The sequence below is a fragment of the Rutilus rutilus genome (assembly GCF_951802725.1).
Source record: "Rutilus rutilus genome assembly, chromosome: 4".
NCBI lineage: Eukaryota > Metazoa > Chordata > Actinopteri > Cypriniformes > Leuciscidae > Rutilus > Rutilus rutilus.
The window spans coordinates 37778319-37796392 of NC_140212.1; positions in this window are offsets into that span (position 1 = coordinate 37778319).

Consider the following 18074-nt stretch of genomic DNA (forward strand, 5'->3'; position numbering starts at 1 on the left):
GTACATACTATCATAATTCATAATCACTATTATAATTACATAATTACTATCATGTACAGAATTAGGTTTGCAGCAAAAACTGTTGACATTCCAAGATGGCGCCGCTGTGTTTGGCTTGCCACTTGCTACTCTGTTCTCTATTGTTTGTTTTAGCTGTCGTTTCACCGGCTATAGTTTATGATCGGACTACGCTGCTGGAATTGCGTTTTGCATCAATCGGGCTCCTAAAAGCCCAGTCCTTCAAACTACCATCGCCACTGTTGACACCAATTCCTCCTCTTCTGAGATGCCCTGTCTGTCTGCTATCAGGCAGAAAGCGCCGCAGAAGACGCGGTCGGAGAGGCGGGTTACATGTCAGGCTGAGGACTCACCTGGATTCTCCGCCGCTGAGGTGTGGAGATCGACTGGAGCTTGGCAGTGTAAGAAGATCGCGGGAATGTTACCGATGGCTTCGGCTGGTTAGCCCCGACACCGGCGTTTCATCTGCGTGTCTCCGCCACGGAAAAACAGTCACCCGGTGCTGTGTCCAAGGTAATCTCCGTCTAATTCCTCGCGTGACATCGCCGCCTGTCAACTCGGCCACGTTCCGTATGGCACTTTGTAACACTAGATCGCTCAATAACAAAACATTTGTCCTCAATGATGCCATTTCCTCTCATAATCTGGATTTGTTTTTTCTCACTGAAACCTGGCTCTGCCCAGGTGACGTTAGTGACTTTTCGGAACTTCTCCCCTCTGGCTATCTCTACCTCAACACCCCGCGACAAACGGGTAGGGGCGGGGGGATAGCCACCACATACAGACAGTCACTGAAGTGTCGCCAGCTGACCACTAGAGGGTTCTCTAGCTTTGAGTTACAAGTATTTGTGCTCACATTGTCCTGTCCTATTTTATGTGCAATAATCTACCGGCCGCCTAAATTAAACAAGGACTTTTTTAATGATTTTTCAGAGTTTTTGTCAGAGTTCATGCCAAAGTTTGACAATATCCTAATTTGTGGTGACTTTAACATTCATGTTTGTTGCCCCTCTGATAAATTTGCTAATGATTTTAATGCACTCCTCCACTCACTGGATCTGACCCAGTCCATATCCTGCCCGACTCATAGGTTAGGTCATATCCTTGATCTCATCATCTCGCGTGGGGTGACAGTGTCAATCTGTGAGGTCCTGGATTTTCCTGTATCTGATCACTCTCTCATACGTTTTGACATCCGTGCTGCTCCATCTGCACCCACATCCACTGCCCCCCAACGTCGGCGAATCATTACCTCTTCTACAGTTAATGACTTTGTTGCTGCCTTTACTGCCTCTGATCTCTGCTCTGCTGCTGACTTGGCAGTACCTATGTGTCCTGAACTTTTCCTCTCCTCCTTTCACACCATTTGCTCTCAGATTATGGACTCTGTTGCCCCCTACAAGGTAATGGGTACCAAAAGCCCATCAGACCCCTGGCTCAATGATACAACTCGGGCCCTTAGGCGTCGGTGTAGACAGGCTGAGTGTAAATGGAAGAAGGATAGGCTGCAGGTGTCACTGGAGATATTTAGAGACAGCCTTTCCACCTATCAGAGAGCAGTGAAGGAAGCTAAAGGACAGTACCTCTCCAATCTCATCAACAGCAATAGTCAACGCCCTGGAATCTTGTTCAGCACTATTAACTCTTTGATAAATCCGGTGTCTGTTGGTCTGAATAATGTATCTGAACACTCTTGTAGTGCATTCAAACAGTACTTTCTGGACAAGGTTTCGTCTGTTAGGCAAGCCATCACACAAGCCCCTGCTGTTGTCATACCCTCACAAGCGGCACAATGTGTGTTGGAGAACTTTGAGGCAGTTACCCTTGTGGATCTCAAAAAAGCTGTCCATGAATTGAAGGTTACCACCTGCCCTCTAGACGCTGTTCCTGCAAGGATTATGAAGGAAGCTATTGACATCATGGGCCCCTGCCTTGTCTCCTTTATAAACAGTTGTCTCAGTTTGGGCACTGTTCCAACTGCCCTCAAGCATGCCATTGTCCGACCACTGCTAAAGAAACCAAACCTCGATTCTTCCATACTGTCCAACTTCCGCCCAATATCTCATTTGCCAGTCCTGGCTAAGCTGATGGAGAAGATTGTTGTCACCCAGCTTCAGTCTCATCTTCAACTGCACGCCATTGTCGATAAATTTCAGTCTGGTTTCAGGTCTCGGCATAGTACGGAATCTGCATTACTTAGGGTCCATAACGACATTCTTGGAGCCCTGGACAGTAAAAGCTCTGTGGTTTTGGTGTTATTAGACCTGACCGCTGCATTTGATACCATAGATCATGCCATTCTCATCTCCCGACTTCAAAACACTGTCGGACTGCAGGGCATGGTTCTCAAATGGTTTTCATCATACCTCACAAACAGAACCTTTTCAGTTATGCTTAATGACTTCTCCTCTTCAGCCGCTCCTCTGTCATCTGGTGTCCCTCAAGGATCCATTCTGGGTCCTATACTGTTCTCACTCTATATGCTGCCACTTGGTCAACTCATCTCCAATTACAATGTCCGTTTTCACTTTTATGCAGACGATCTTCAGATCTACCTTCCTGTGGTTCTGAGTAACCGTTCTGCACTGGATCCTCTTCATAACTGTATTCACAACATCAGACAATGGCTTTCTCAGAATTTCCTTCACCTGAATGAAGAAAAGACTGAGTACATTTTGTTCACCCCGGACTCACCCAACAGTTCCCCCAGTTTTGGTCCTCCAACACCTCGGTTTGATACGGCAGTGCGCAACCTGGGTGTTATTTTTGACAGTGGTATGATTTTTGGAAAACAGATAAGTGCAGTTGTGAAAGCAAGCTTTTACCAGCTAAGGCTACTCAGTAAGGTCAAACCATTCCTGTCCCGAGCTGACCTTGAAAAAGCTGTCCATGCCTTCATCAGCTCGCGGATTGACTACTGTAATGCCCTCTACACTGGACTTAATCAATCACTCCTCAATCGGCTGCAACTGGTACAAAACGCTGCAGCACGTCTCCTCTCCAATACCTCCAAACGCTCTCACATCAGCCCTGTCCTCCGCTCTCTCCACTGGCTCCCAGTGCGGTTTAGGGTGGAGTTTAAGATCCTGATGTTTGTGTTTAAGGCCATCAATGGTCTGGCCCCTGTTTACCTCACGGAGTTGGTAATGGTCCACCAACCAGCCAGAACTCTGCGCTCCTCTGAACACACCAGGCTGGTCACACCCAAGTTCAAGTATAAAAAGTTTGGAGGCCGGTCATTTGCCGTTCAGGGCCCAAAGCTGTGGAACGCACTTCCGGGACAGCTGCGAAGCATCACTGAGTTGTGTGTTTTTAAATCGCAGTTGAAGACACATCTTTTCAGACAAGCTTTCGATATGTAGCCACTGACTCGATTGCTGTTTTTATGTATATTTGTGCTTTTATTTATTGCTGTTTGCTGTGTTTCTTGCTTTTATAGTGGAAAGCGCCCTGGGCACCTTTCAGGTTGTTGTAAGGCGCTATATAAATAAATTTTGATTTGATTGATTGAAAAACACCAAATTCAAAACAGCATCCCATCAGAAATCTATTTGACAGCATTACATTACAGCTGTTAAGTATGCATCATTAGCCTTAACACTACAGGTCCACGGACAGCTCCCTTTTACTGGTTAAACAAACTTCAGAACACAAGAAGAACAGAACTTGCGCGTGTATCCTGGCCGTTTCATTCAGAAAGCACAGACTGTCATTACATGTACCGTTACTCAAAAATGTACTAGTGGAGCCGTGCAGGTATAATTTTAAGTAATTCACAACAATTACATGTACAATTACTTGAAAATATACAAGGAGTGTGAAGGTATAATTTTAAGAAAGTGAACAAAGTTTAGTGTAAAATGACCTTTTTTAATAGAATGCTTTTTTCTTATTTTTTTCAGAAGACATAATGAGTGACAGCGGTGTGGTGACGTCAGGAGCTAGCGATGCTGTAAGTAGAAATAAGACACCTGTGGTAATAATTCACATTTCATTTTTTTTTATTAATTTTTTAACATTTTTTCTTTCCCCAGGCAACAACCGAGATTATAAGCCGCACTGTGAGTACACTTGTCATTAAACAGTGCATCTATCTGTTTTTAGACAGAGATCATTGTATTTTGTCCAGTCGGACGGCTGTTGTTGTATTGTGTTATTTTGCAGGACAGCGAGCACCCTTCTTCTGAGGAGGAGGGAGATCCTATCCCTCCTCCTCCTCACCTTCCTCTTTTACTTCCTCGTCCACCTCCTCCGCCACCCCTTTTTCCAGTTCTTCTTCCTCAGCAAGAGTTTGATGAGGTAAAGGAAATATTTAAATGTAGCATGTCAAACTCTCTAATTGCCATTGTTTTGTTAATTTTTTGTTTGATTTGTATTTCTCTCCAGTATTTTGCAGACGACGAGGAGGAGGACTGATTATCATTTGTATAAATAAACATTTATAATAAAGATTTTATATATCATTATGGTCTTCTCTTCTCATTTTTCCAATTATATATTTCCAACATAACCTGTACAATTCTCACAGTAGCTGAAGTCCCACCTGTAACTTATTCTACAGGGTTCCTGTAGGCTGTCTGTGGACAGTATATTACTGGGTCATATTTCATAATTACAGTGGTTTTATGAGGTAAAGACTACTGTACACCACACAGGGGACACAATACAACACAATGATGTACATTACAGCTAATAATTAAGTTGGCTTGGAAAAGCCAACATACTGATATTGTACTTAAGCTTATTATTATTTTTCTTAGCCAAAATTTCTCCACGCTACTCCGAAACTGTTCAAGCTACAACCACTAAACTCAGACTAAACCTTCAAACTGTTCTGACTCGCATTGCCTTATCTATTTAGACTGATCTGACTTACTGTTTTCCTAAAATTGCTGAAACAAACTGGGACAAATCCCATAGACTTTCATTGTGGAATGTTCAAATTGAGCATTTTTTGGCCTAAATTCAAATTTTGACAGTTGGAGAGGCTCATTCGACTCCATTAGCTGCCATTCTATCTAATATTTCTAAACTGAAAACCTTCAAACTGCTTTTAAAACTTCTCCAGACTTTGGTACAAACTATCTTTCTTTCAGTCTTTCACTCTTTCTAACTTATCTATGTATCTATCTATACACTACTTTAAACTTCAAGCTTTTAAAACTTTCTTTCTCTTTCTTTCTTTCTTTCTAACTTATCTTTCTTTCTAACTTATCAATCTATCTATCTATCTGTCTTTTTGAATAATCATTCTTTATTTATTTCTTTTTCTTTCTCTCTCTCTTTCTTTCTTTCTTTGTCATGATGAAATACGAGGAAGCAAATCTGCGAGTGAACAGTCTCTTTATTGTAGCAAACAATGAGTGAAGATATAAGCAGCAACACGATGGCGATGAGTGGCACAGGGACCTCGACGGACAACACAGATGAATACAGGTGAAGTGATGAAGTCCGCTGGTGAATGGGTAAGGAATCCAGACACAGAACGGAACACCAGACAGCAGCAATGACCAGGAACAGGAAACAGCACACGAAGACATCAACAAACGATCTGACAATGGAGAGGAGAAAACGGTGAGTATTTGAAGGTGTGTTGATGAGCTGTTGATAAGCTGCAGCTGGTGCCGTTAGCGAGAATCAGCTGTGTCGCTGATCAGAGGTAATGACCCGGTCACGCCCACACACGGGAAGGAACGATGAAGGAAGACGAGAAGGAAACAATGAATTCATGAACCGTGACATTCTTTCTTTATTTCTTCCTAACTTATCTTTCTTTCATTCTAACTTATCTATCTATCTATCTATCTATCTATCTATCTATCTATCTATCATTCAATCTTTTTAACTAATCATTCTCTTTCTTTCTTCTTAACTTATCTTTCTTTCTATCTATCTGTCTGTCTGTCTTTTTAACTAATCATTCTCTTTCTTTCTTTCTTTCTTCTTTACTTATCTTTCCAACTTATCTATCATCTATCTATCTATCTATCTATCTATCTATCTATCTATTCATTCTTTCTTTCATTCTAACTCCAACTGTCAAAAGAAAGAAAGAATAGATAGATAGATAGATAGATAGATAGATAGAGCCCATAGACTTCATTAGCTGCCCTTCTATGTACTATTTATAATTCACTGAGACTCATTTTCCATTCTATCTAATATTTCTAATCTGAAAACCTTCAAACTTCATGCTTTTAAAACTTCTTAAAACTTTGGTACAAACTATCTTTCTGTCTTTCACTCTTTCTTTCCTTCTAACTTATATATATATCTATACACTACTTCAAGCTTTTAAAACTTTCTTTCTTTCTTTCTAACTCAAAACTAAATTCAAATTTTGACGGTTGGAGAGCCCAATTAGACTCCATTAGCTGCCCTTCTATGTACTAGTATTTCTAATCCATCCAGACTCATTTTCCATTCTATCTAATATTTCTAAACTGAAAATTTAAATTTTGACCGTTGGAGAAGCCCATAGACTTCATTAACTGCCCTTCTATGTACTATTTCTAATTCATTGAGACTCATTTTCCATTCTATCTAATATTTCTAATCTGAAAACCTTCAAACTTTTAAAACTTCTTCAAACCTTGGTACTTACAAACTATCTTTCTTTCTAACTTGATCAATCTATCTATCTATCTATCTATACACTACTTTAAACTTTTTTAGAACAATTATTTGATAATTGAACTGATCGTTTTGCATGTGACGGCAAAACAATATTTTATTGTTATAAAATAATTAAGAAAGACAAAATCAAGTAATAATGCTTAAAATATAATTTTTAATCATTTAATGCCCATTGGATCGCACTTAGTCTGGAACCTCACCCTTAAGCAACTCTTGGGATCACTGGAACACACAAGCCTTTCTACCACGTCAAGTTGTCGATCTTTGGAAAGGACATTCACTCTCCATTTATTCTTAACTAACACACACACACACCAGAAGTAGACTAAGGTATTTGGTGTTTTTAGCCCCCAACGGCGCCTTCCAGGCAGCGAGGGGATGGGTAGGTTTAAGGTTGAGGGTAGGGTTAGCTGCCTCTAAGGAGCCATTGGGGGCTTAAAACACCATCAAGCTTTGAGTGTGCGCCGCTTATGAACACAGGGTCCAGAAGAGTGTTTTTTTCTGTTGTCCCGGTGCTGATTAGCTGTGTGTATCCTTTATCTTCAAACAAATTCAGAATAGGTTTGTTGCAATGAGAAAGCTGATCTTGTCACAGTCCACACACAAGAAACAAGGGAGAAGATCCGATTGCAGTAAGTATTTATTAGGGAAATCCGTATCAGTGGTCAAGTTCAGGCATGGGTCAAAATCCAATAAGGCAATCCAAAACAAGACACAAACAAGAACAGGCAGGAAACAGAACACAGAAGTGGCGTGATAAATACAAGGACTCCGTGACACATACTAAAACAGACAGGGTTATATACACAGGGAAATGACAATGCTAATGGGGAATTGGCTGAGTGCAATGATTAGTGACAAGGGACAGCTGAGTGCAATGAAGAAACAAGGATCGTGGGGAATGTAGTTCAGAATGTGACAGACACCGTGGGGAAGGAGGACATCTAGTGGTGACCCAGGGAACTCAAACCAGACACTGTGACAGATCTTCATTGAAGTCGCCACAAACGATCAGAGGCTTGAAATATATTATCTCCAGTAGATTAAATTGTTCCCGATCAGTCAGTAATAAACACCCTTGAAACAATATAAGCAGTCTCTCTACCATGTCTTCCAACTGCAAAAATGTCAACATTACAGCATCGCCAGCAGTGTCTTCATCGGTAAGTATTCCATCTGGTATTCTGCTATGCGAATCAAAATCTCCCTGAGCAATCTCTGAACACAGCGACACACGAGTTTCCACACATAGGTTCTCAAGGTTATGAAACTCGCCGATAACCGGGTTGTCTCGCAAAAATCCAAACCTCTGGGGATGTTTAAGGATGTTGTAGCAATGGAAGTTTGTTTTAATATTGTTAGGGAGCTCGTCAAAATGTAAAAAATTAGCTACAAACTGTTCTTTTCTTTGCAGTGTTTGTTTGATACTTGTATACACAGCATCACCTTCCTGTAACACGCGATCCAAATCCAAACCGTTACTTTTCTTTCCCTTACTTGGCATTATGACACAGGGTTATGAAAGCAAATGGTAACCGTTTGTACAACACCAAATAAAATCACTTTACTCAACGAATGTTAGTTCTTCTTGTTAATGTTTTGTAGAACAATATCAGTTGGACATCAACTTTCACAGTTAAACAATCCCAGAAGTTATTTAAGCTATTAGTTTTTAACAGATACTTCAGTAGCAGGATGTAAAGTAGACCAAATTCTAGATTTAAAACAAAATATTTAATTGAAACAGAAATAATGTTAAATTAGACAATTTATCTCAAAGTAGTTGACTATGAATATCATTTATTAAAAAGTTGTACTGAAAAAACAGTCAAGTTAAATAGTCCTATGTGATATATAAGAATACAGAAACTGAACTAATGCAGTGCTAAAACAGATGATTTTGCTCAAGGTATTTAAGTTAAATATGTAATACAAGACTACAAAAACCGAGACAGTACTAAAGTGCTAAACACAGATATCATCAAAAAATATTAGACTGTTGCTTAAGGTCACATAAAATATAATGTCGCTTGTGAAATCAATTATAAAATATAGATAAATGCTACAAGACCGAACTTACTTAACAGAAATAGGACTTAATGATAAGAGCCAATTAAGAAGTCAATTTTTGCAAAAGCTAAATACCTTATAAATAAGACTATAGAAACTTAACACTATGTAATCTTCAAAATCAAACAAATGACTGTGTGTTTTGATGATGTTGATTTTCCAATGTAGTCCTCAGATCAGTGATGGTGATCAAGAAGGCAGCAGAGCAGACTGGAGCTGTAGCTGGTCCTTCTTTCAGGCTTTCTGGCACTGCAAATAAATTTGGTCTATTTTTGGGGTTTGGTTATTTGGTTCCAAGTTTGGGTTTGGGTTATTGGTTCCAAGTTTAGGTTTGGTTATTTGGTTCCAAGTTTAGGTTTGGTTATTTGGTTCCAAGTTTAGGTTTGGTTATTTGGTTCCAAGTTTAGGTTTGGTTATTTGGTTCCAAGTTTTGGTTTGGTTATTTGGTTCCAAGTTTAGGTTTGGTTATTTGGTTCCAAGTTTATGTTTGGTTATTTGGTTCCAAGTTTAGGTTTGGTTATTTGGTTCCAAGTTTATGTTTGGTTATTTGGTTCCAAGTTTATGTTTGGTTATTTGGTTCCAAGTTTAGGTTTGGTTATTTGGTTCCAAGTTTAGGTTTGGTTATTTGGTTCCAAGTTTATGTTTGGTTATTTGGTTCCAAGTTTATGTTTGGTTATTTGGTTCCAAGTTTAGGTTTGGTTATTTGGTTCCAAGTTTATGTTTGGTTATTTGGTTCCAAGTTTAGGTTTGGTTATTTGGTTCCAAGTTTATGTTTGGTTATTTGGTTCCAAGTTTAGGTTTGGTTATTTGGTTCCAAGTTTAGGTTTGGTTATTTGGTTCCAAGTTTATGTTTGGTTATTTGGTTCCAAGTTTAGGTTTGGTTATTTGGTTCCAAGTTTATGTTTGGTTATTTGGTTCCAAGTTTAGGTTTGGTTATTTGGTTCCAAGTTTATGTTTGGTTATTTGGTTCCAAGTTTAGGTTTGGGGAAACTAAGGTTTTTGCTCCTGTAGAAGCTATAAGTTCGTATGAAATCAACCTTGTTTTAAGAAAAACATGCGGGGGGTGTAGATGGACAATATTATGTACGACAGTATGTTCATGTTCCAAATTTTACTCGTGTTTTTGCAGTAAAAAAACCCAAAAAAACTCAGAGCGGAAACCGACGTCATCGCGTTTTTTTCCACTATAATGAATGGAGAGGCGGCCCTTCCGTAGTACTGACGAAAGCTGCAGTTGCTTTGAACGCCCGGAGAGTGCAATAATAGAGAATAAATTTGTGGTGCTCTCGCAGGTTACCAAGAGCTTAACGACTTCACAAACCGCAACTACCACAATGTTAACAGAAAGTAAATAAAGTTAATAAAAGGCTGATTTGACGTTGACTTGACTGACAGGACAGTTGTTTCGGTGGTTGCCTAGCAACATAAACGAAGCTCACTGCTCGTTCTGTGTGATCGGGGCCTAACTTTAACAGTTTACCAGTGTGGTGTCTTATCAAGTATGGACAGCCCTCCATCATTCATTAATCATACGTAATGAAATAAGAATGTTTGTAAGTTGGTTAGGTATTAAAAAGATACATTTCCTCAGAGGATAAGGGGCTTTTTGGCCGGTTGCTTTTAACAGCAAAGAGTAATGCTCATAATCAGGCTAAAATGGGTGTATTTTTAAAACAATAAAATAAATTAATTCACCACTATTTTTATTACGAATTTTAACAGACAATTGTGAGATATTTCTCAGAAATTCCAAACGCTTACCTGACGGAAGATTGGCAGCTGTTGATTGACTGTTGACAGAACCAGATGATTTCAGTTGAATGAGTGACAGGTTATTAGCTGCAAAGTTCCAGCAGTCTCATTGGTTATAATTAATCATGTGCTGAAGAGCTGATAACGGTCATTTAATTTAAGTTTTAAAATTACATTACTGAGCATTTCTTTGTCCATTAATTTCCCCCCTCTTATAAACATTTAAATAGATATAACATAACTAAACAATACTAACAATAATAATCAAATGAGTAAATGAATCATTCAATTATTGAAAACAATAATTACTTTATTAAAAAACAAAGTTAATTTCAATTAATCTGACTGGAAAAACTGGTTGAAGAGCGACCACTGCTCGATAAAACAAAGGACCTTGCTGGAAATTAACATTTCTTGCACTGAGATGAAAGTCTCACCTAATGACCATGATTATTCTAACTGACTTTGACATTATATGTTAATTTAAGAGTTAAAATAGTCAAACATTCGCTCACATTTAGTGATGCACAGATATCCTCAAAACCTTTTCATTTATGGAGTCAGATGAAATAACCAGACTAATATATATATATATAGAAAATGTATTGCATTTAACCCAAAATACTTTGCCATGAGAAAACACTGAACATGTGATGACCTTCCTCGCTAGTCGGATGCCCGCCTTGGGCCGAACTAGTGTGAGCCTTACACATCCATTAAAATAAATACACTTCATACTAGCATATGATGAATGCATGTTATTTATGAATTCATATTCATTAACATAACTGATTGATTCAAAACAAGTTCAAAACATAATAAATACAATTATTTTAGTAAATACATTATAATAAGTACAATTACTTATGCAACATAAATTAATAAAAAAAAAAAAAAATTCATTCCATTAGGCATCCCATGTACTGTAGAAAAAATAATAAAACACCAAGACAAATTCGCTTTGTTAGCTGCATGATCTTGTTAATCAAGATAACAATGTACAATGAATTCTAACACTTCTACCTTTTTTTCACATGCTTTGTCTGTTTGGTAAGATGCCAAAACAATGTGTCCACAGCCAGCTTTTTCACCATATTCATAGAAAATATAATTAACGTGATATAACAGTCAAATGAAACTCTTATTACTTAACCTACCAAACATATGCAATAAACACCCATTTATAAGAATTTTCAACTAATGAGGACCACTACAATGTCCTCACTAGTCGTTTGTCATAATATTTCACTATATTAGGGAGAGCATTTGGCCATTTTGGAGATTTTGGAAATCTAACATGGCAGCCACATGCAACTAGCCAATTACACACTCACTCACTCTCCCTCTCTCTCTCTCTCTGTCCCTGTCCCAATATCCACACTTCTGCCCTTGTCCCCCTCAATGCGCGTTTTCGCTAAGGGGTGCAAGACCGAAGGGTGTCCCGATCCTCTAATGGTGTTCTCCAGGGGTGATCATCAGCGCACTGATGTCTCTCTCTCTCTCTCTCACACACACACACAAACACACAATCTCATTTGTTGCACAAATACATGCCTAAAAAAAAAAAAAAAAAAAAAATTAACTTAATTGGCCAAAAGTTATCTGCTTTGTCATCATGTGGCATGGCGATACCTTTTGATTGGACTGCTGCCAAGTATAAGACCCCCGGACCCCCTCTATACTTCACAACTCAGCAACAAGTTTCTAAGTTAAGTCGCTTTTTACTTCTATTTAAACTGTCAAGACAGGCAGAACAGAGAACAGAGGTTGTGACAGTCTGTATTTTTTTTTTTACCATTAATGAGGATTTAGTCTAAGGTGTTCCTGACAGGAAAGTGTATTTTCTTAAGTATTTTTTTTTTTACTTTTTTTTACATTACGGGTGTAATTTGAAATAGGTTATGTAGAAATGACAGTAATAAAAGACATTTTGACAGGATTTAGTCTGTGTTCCTGACAGGAAAGTGTATTTTCTGAAGTATTAAAAAAAAAAAATGTTTACGAGTGTATTTTGACAGGATTAAGTCTAAGAAGTGTTTCTGACAGGAAAATGTATTTTTGACGAAAGAAATTAACATTACGAGTGTAATTTGAAATAAGTTATGAAGAAATGACAGTAATAAAATAGCCTGGTTGACACCAGAACCTTCTCAGTTGTACAACACGATGACGATCGCTCTGATTGGTTTTAGGTCTATCCAATAAAACCTGATGTGATTGTTATAAATATTCAGTGTGCTATTGATGTGATATTTAGTTTTGCATGTTTTGTGAAAATAAAATGAACAACATTTATAAGTATTATTATTTTACCCACAGATGACTCAAACTAATAGCCCTTACAGCCGGCCCGCACCAATGAGGTGCATCTGTGTGGCAAACAGGATTGTCCACAGGGGTACAGCCTTTGCCCAGCAGGAAGGTGGCGAAGTAATGATCACAGCCAAAAAGACGACGACAACAAGTGCACTCAGCACTGGAGGTGCTAAAGTGTATTTAGCACCCAAAAGTGGAGAAGAGGCCGAATTTGAGCAGGGTGGGACATTTGTGATAAAAAATTACTCGCTCTCGCTCAAGTTCGGCCATGAGTGCATTTTCTTGGGTTCGACGTCAAGCGTATTCAAAACTGCACCAATTCATCTGTCAGAAGACGTAAGGGGCAAGGGTTCTTTGCCCATCTTCAACGTTTAAAAGTGGGGATGACAGTGACATATTCACAAAAGGATATGTCACCCCTGGTGGCTATGTGGAGAGGCAAGAGTAAAAATGTCATACTTAAGAATGATATAAGCGTTGAGTTCTTTATTTAATTAGTATAATGTTATCTAAGGCAACATGTTTACACATACAGTCTTATACTGGTAAATTATTGGCAAATCACCAGTTAGAGATCATGTGTGAACAGGATGTGATTCCACAGGGCTGATTACTGTAAGCTTCACTGTTTTTTTTTGTCCTGTGTAAACATCTATTAGATGTGCATCTTTACCTATTAAGCCTCGCTTTTCTTTTAAAAAAGACAGTTCACCAAAATATGACAATTCTGTCATCATTTACTCACCTTAGAAGCGAAAATCTCTCTCTCTCCCTCTTTGTAGTTACAAGTGGTCCGCATGACAGCAGTCAAGGAAGGCGAAGTCCCCATCCTAGACCTTCATTTGATGACTGGCGGGAAACTTGTTGAGGTGTCGCTGTGGCGGGATGAAGCCCTCGTGGATATGAGGGTGGGGGGACTACATTGAGGCCACACACCTAAAGCCAAATGTCTGGCCCAATGGGAGGTCAAAGATGAACTCTACCACATATACCACAGTCAAGGTACATTGTTGTTAGTATAACTAAAAGGGATTAAATGAAAATTAAAATCATGTCATAATTTATGCGCATAAAAATGTATCATAAACCTGTCCCCCATAGACTGCAATGCAACTTATATAAATGTAGAGATTCCACATTTCACTTTGCAGGTCTCAGAGAGAGCAGTGAAGACAGTTGAGGTGGAGGTAATCGGACTGTCAGAGGAGGCGGACATGTTCATCCTCCTCGACTCCGATTACGGAGAGTATAGACTGCCATCAAACTTGTACGTGGGTGGCAGCAAAGAGCTGCTCAGCGAGCTGCTGTAATTATTGACCACTTAAATTTTAAAGTGGTGAAGTTCAGCAAAGAGTAAATGAATATCCTGCAAGTATTTACTCATCCTTAAATTGGTACAAACCTATAGTTCTTTCTTTCTTTTGCTGGAACACAAAATAAGATATTTTAAGGAATGCTTTTTTTTTCTATACTGTGGAAGTCAATGGGGACCAGCAACTGTCTGGGTACAAGCATTCCTTAAAATACATTATTTTCTGTTTCAGCAAAATAAAGAAAGAAATATAGGTTTGTAACTTTGTATCAATTTATAGATGAGTAAATACTAGCAGAATTTTTGAGTAAACTATTCCTTTAATTTTTGGTTTATTTGCCTTTTTTTATATACCATGTTTTGGAAGTTCAATTGTACATATATTTTAGTTGTTCAAATAAATGTTCCTGTTATAATTTAATGCTATGGTTTCTTGCTATGTTTTTGTGCTTCTCCATTTACTCTCATCTCAAAACGGAGTGTCCAGAGCAGCGCTTAATGGGGCAGAAAAACTGAAATAAATCACAATCATCATTGTTAGTTTGTATGTTTTAAACGCCATGCCTTTGTGGATATATTCATGGTGAGAATTATTTTTTTATAATATATTTGCTAAAATACTCTTAATTTATCTGATTAACCCTTTGACACGTACGATCACACCGGTGTGATCAGTCTAGGCTGGTCCCTGTTTATTTTAGGTTTCATTCACTTTAAATTACATTACACAATAACAAATATATAGTTTATTGTTGCACACTAATATTTATAACAGCAAAATAACCTTTTAAACATGATGTAATATTAATATTTGTTCGAGTCAAACACACCTTGTAGATAAAACGGCCGTTTCACACAGCAAGCGTCATACCGCGTGAGCAGCGCGTATTTTTTTCGGCGTGCGTGCATGTTAATCAATGAGTGCATTCACACCAGGAGCAGGAGCAGCGCGTGAGCGTCAAGCAGTAGCGTCACGTGAGATGCAGTGAAGCGGGGGTTACTGTCATATATTTCGGGAGACATGGATGATCTTGCATGTTGTAAATCCAGCTGGCTCAGAGTCCGACTCTCCGAGTCCGACTCTCCATCAGTATTGTAAACAAATAATGGCGGCGCCCATAGCCCGTTATAACTTAACGATCAACATGATCTTTTTTTCTCCAAGTATTAAAACCACAATAGTAGTTCCCTTACATATATTTAATGATGTTAATAACTATAAGTTTGTAAATATTTTGTATAAAAAAGATTTTAACTGTCATGCATTGCGAGTCTTTTTTTTCCAGCTGACAAGTGATGTAGAGCTGACGTCACCGTTACCTCACACTCGCCTTTGTTCTAATTTAAAGACACAACTTTAATCAAGCTCACCAACTTCAGAGAAAATGACAGAAAATTTATATAAAAGAAGACAACTGACAAATGAGGAAATTGAGGACATTTTTTTTTATTCTGATGAGATTTTTGACAGCGAGGCAGAGAGAGACAGCGATGAATATCTTCCCCCAAACCTTGAAGCTCTTGACAACATTGCAGATGAAGAGACGACACCAGTCCCAAATGAGGCAGAAGAGGTAAACTCATTGTTATGGAAGGCAACCAACCTTTTTAATCCTCCTGGCCCAGGCAATTTTGACAACCAGCTCTGTGGTGTGCAAAATCCACCAGAATCACCCAGTGAGGTCAATTGTTTTAAATTGTTCCTCACAGAAGATGTATCTGATACATTGACACCCTTCTGTCTCATGAAGGCTCTATAAATTGCACATGTAAATCATTAATTGAATTCACTAATAGAAGCAAACAATGATAAACAAAAAACACTTGCCTAGTTACATCATAGCATTTCTCAATGTCCAGTGACTTGGCCCCAAATGGGTCTACTGTATGTACAGGGATCGCTTTTCCTTTGGATAAATAACCTTGATAATTCAATAGCACACATGTAGAAAATGTGTTGATCTTAATAAAGAATAGTTGATGCTATGATGTTGTGAGGCACTTACAATGAGTGTCCAGTGCTTGTTTAAACTCAAGCCTCCAACTAGCACATCATAATCCAGTGGATCCAGCTAAAACAATGCAGATGGCTGTCAAGGTATACACCTTTCCACATGGTCAATAAAGCATGATAGGGTGCTTACCTTCCTCAGTCCTTTTTTTAGTTTCTTGCCAAATGGCTTTCATTTGGTAGGAGTCTACTACAAAGCCTCTTCTGGACTCTGTAGTGTACTGCTTTACCAAGCTGGTGAGGTAAGCATTTACTATCTAAAAACAGTAGCATATTAATAGTCATCTTTATGTATATTTCTATACAGTCAATACAAACCCATTTGATAATAAGGAAACATAATAACCTCAGTTTCTAGCTCCTTCCCAGGTGCTAGATGAAGAAAAAAAATTTGTAGGGCCCCATCATGCTCCACAAAACACCCTTTTTCCCCCCAGCCCAGATAGCCTCTATCACTAAAATAAATAAAATAATATAATAATATACAATGAAATGATTGTATTCAATTTGAAAAAGGTTATTATCAAAACGTACGCCTTTCTGATGCATCACGTAGTGTACCACTTGGAGCCTGTGTGGAACAAAAATGAAACGTTCAGTTAATGTTATTTAGTGGACAATTTGTGGGTAATATCTTACATAGCATTTATTCCACTTACATAAGAGTGCTGCCGAGACTGGAGTGACTCTGCAGTTGGAGACTGGAGTGACTCTGCAGGTGGGGACTGGAGTGACTCTGCAGGTGGGGACTGGAGTGACTCTGCAGTTGGAGACTGGAGTGACTTTGCAGGTGGGGACTGGAGTCTGCAGGTGGGGACTGGAGTGACTCTGCAGTTGGGGACTGGAGTGACTCTGCAGGTGGGGACTGGAGTGACTTTGCAGGTGGGGACTGGAGTGACTCTGCAGGTGGGGACTGGAGTGACTTTGCAGGTGGGGACTGGAGTGACTCTGCAGGTGGGGACTGGAGTGACTCTGCAGGTGGGGACTGGAGTGACTCTGCAGGTGGGGACTGGAGTGACTTTGCAGGTGGGGACTGGAGTGACTCTGCAGGTGGGGACTGGAGTGACTGCAGGTGGGGACTGGAGTGACTTTGCAGGTGGGGACTGGAGTGACTGCAGGTGGGGACTGGAGTGACACTGCAGGTGGGGACTGGAGTGTCACTGCAGGTGGGGACTGGAGTGACTCTGCAGGTGGGGACTGGAGTGACTTTGCAGGTGGGGACTGGAGTGACTCTGCAGGTGGGGACTGGAGTGACTCTGCAGGTGGGGACTGGAAACACTCAACTGTGCATGTAGGAGGGCACTGGACAGGAATTACCATGGTAGCCATTTTAGGCCATTTGTGTGGCAACCTGGGCTCTGGCTCAATGTAACGGCTAAGGTGGTCCACATTTACCTTTAGTATGGCCTTTCCTTTCTCTGAAACTAGGTCCACACCTTTACCCTCAATGTCAGTAATGGTAAAAGGACCCAGCATGGCACTACCCATGTTTCCTCCTTTTCGCTGTTCCTCTCGAATATTTTTGCGCAACACTTTGTCTCCGACTTCAAATCTGTCCTCCTGCCCCTGCCGAGCCTTCCTCTCCCTCACCTTTTCTCTGACCTTTTCAACATTCTCCAAGACCACATTGTGCACATTTGGCAGGTCTTGGAGGCCAGTTGTCAAGGATTGGGATGCCACTGTTCTCTCCACCTTATCATCATTTATCTGAAATATACAAAACACAAACACTCCTTAAATTAGTGATATCAGCAGTGAAAGATTTAGTATACAGAATATGCATCTGACATTTACGAACCCACCTCATAATTTTCATAAAGCTCTGAAGGGTATCTTGCCTCCCGACCAAACATCAGATAATATGGAGAGAACTGTGTTCCTTTTAATACCCAACCTCTGACAAAGGTCAAAATTAATCTGGGAAAATAACAGTACCGTATAATTACAAATGAGAATTAA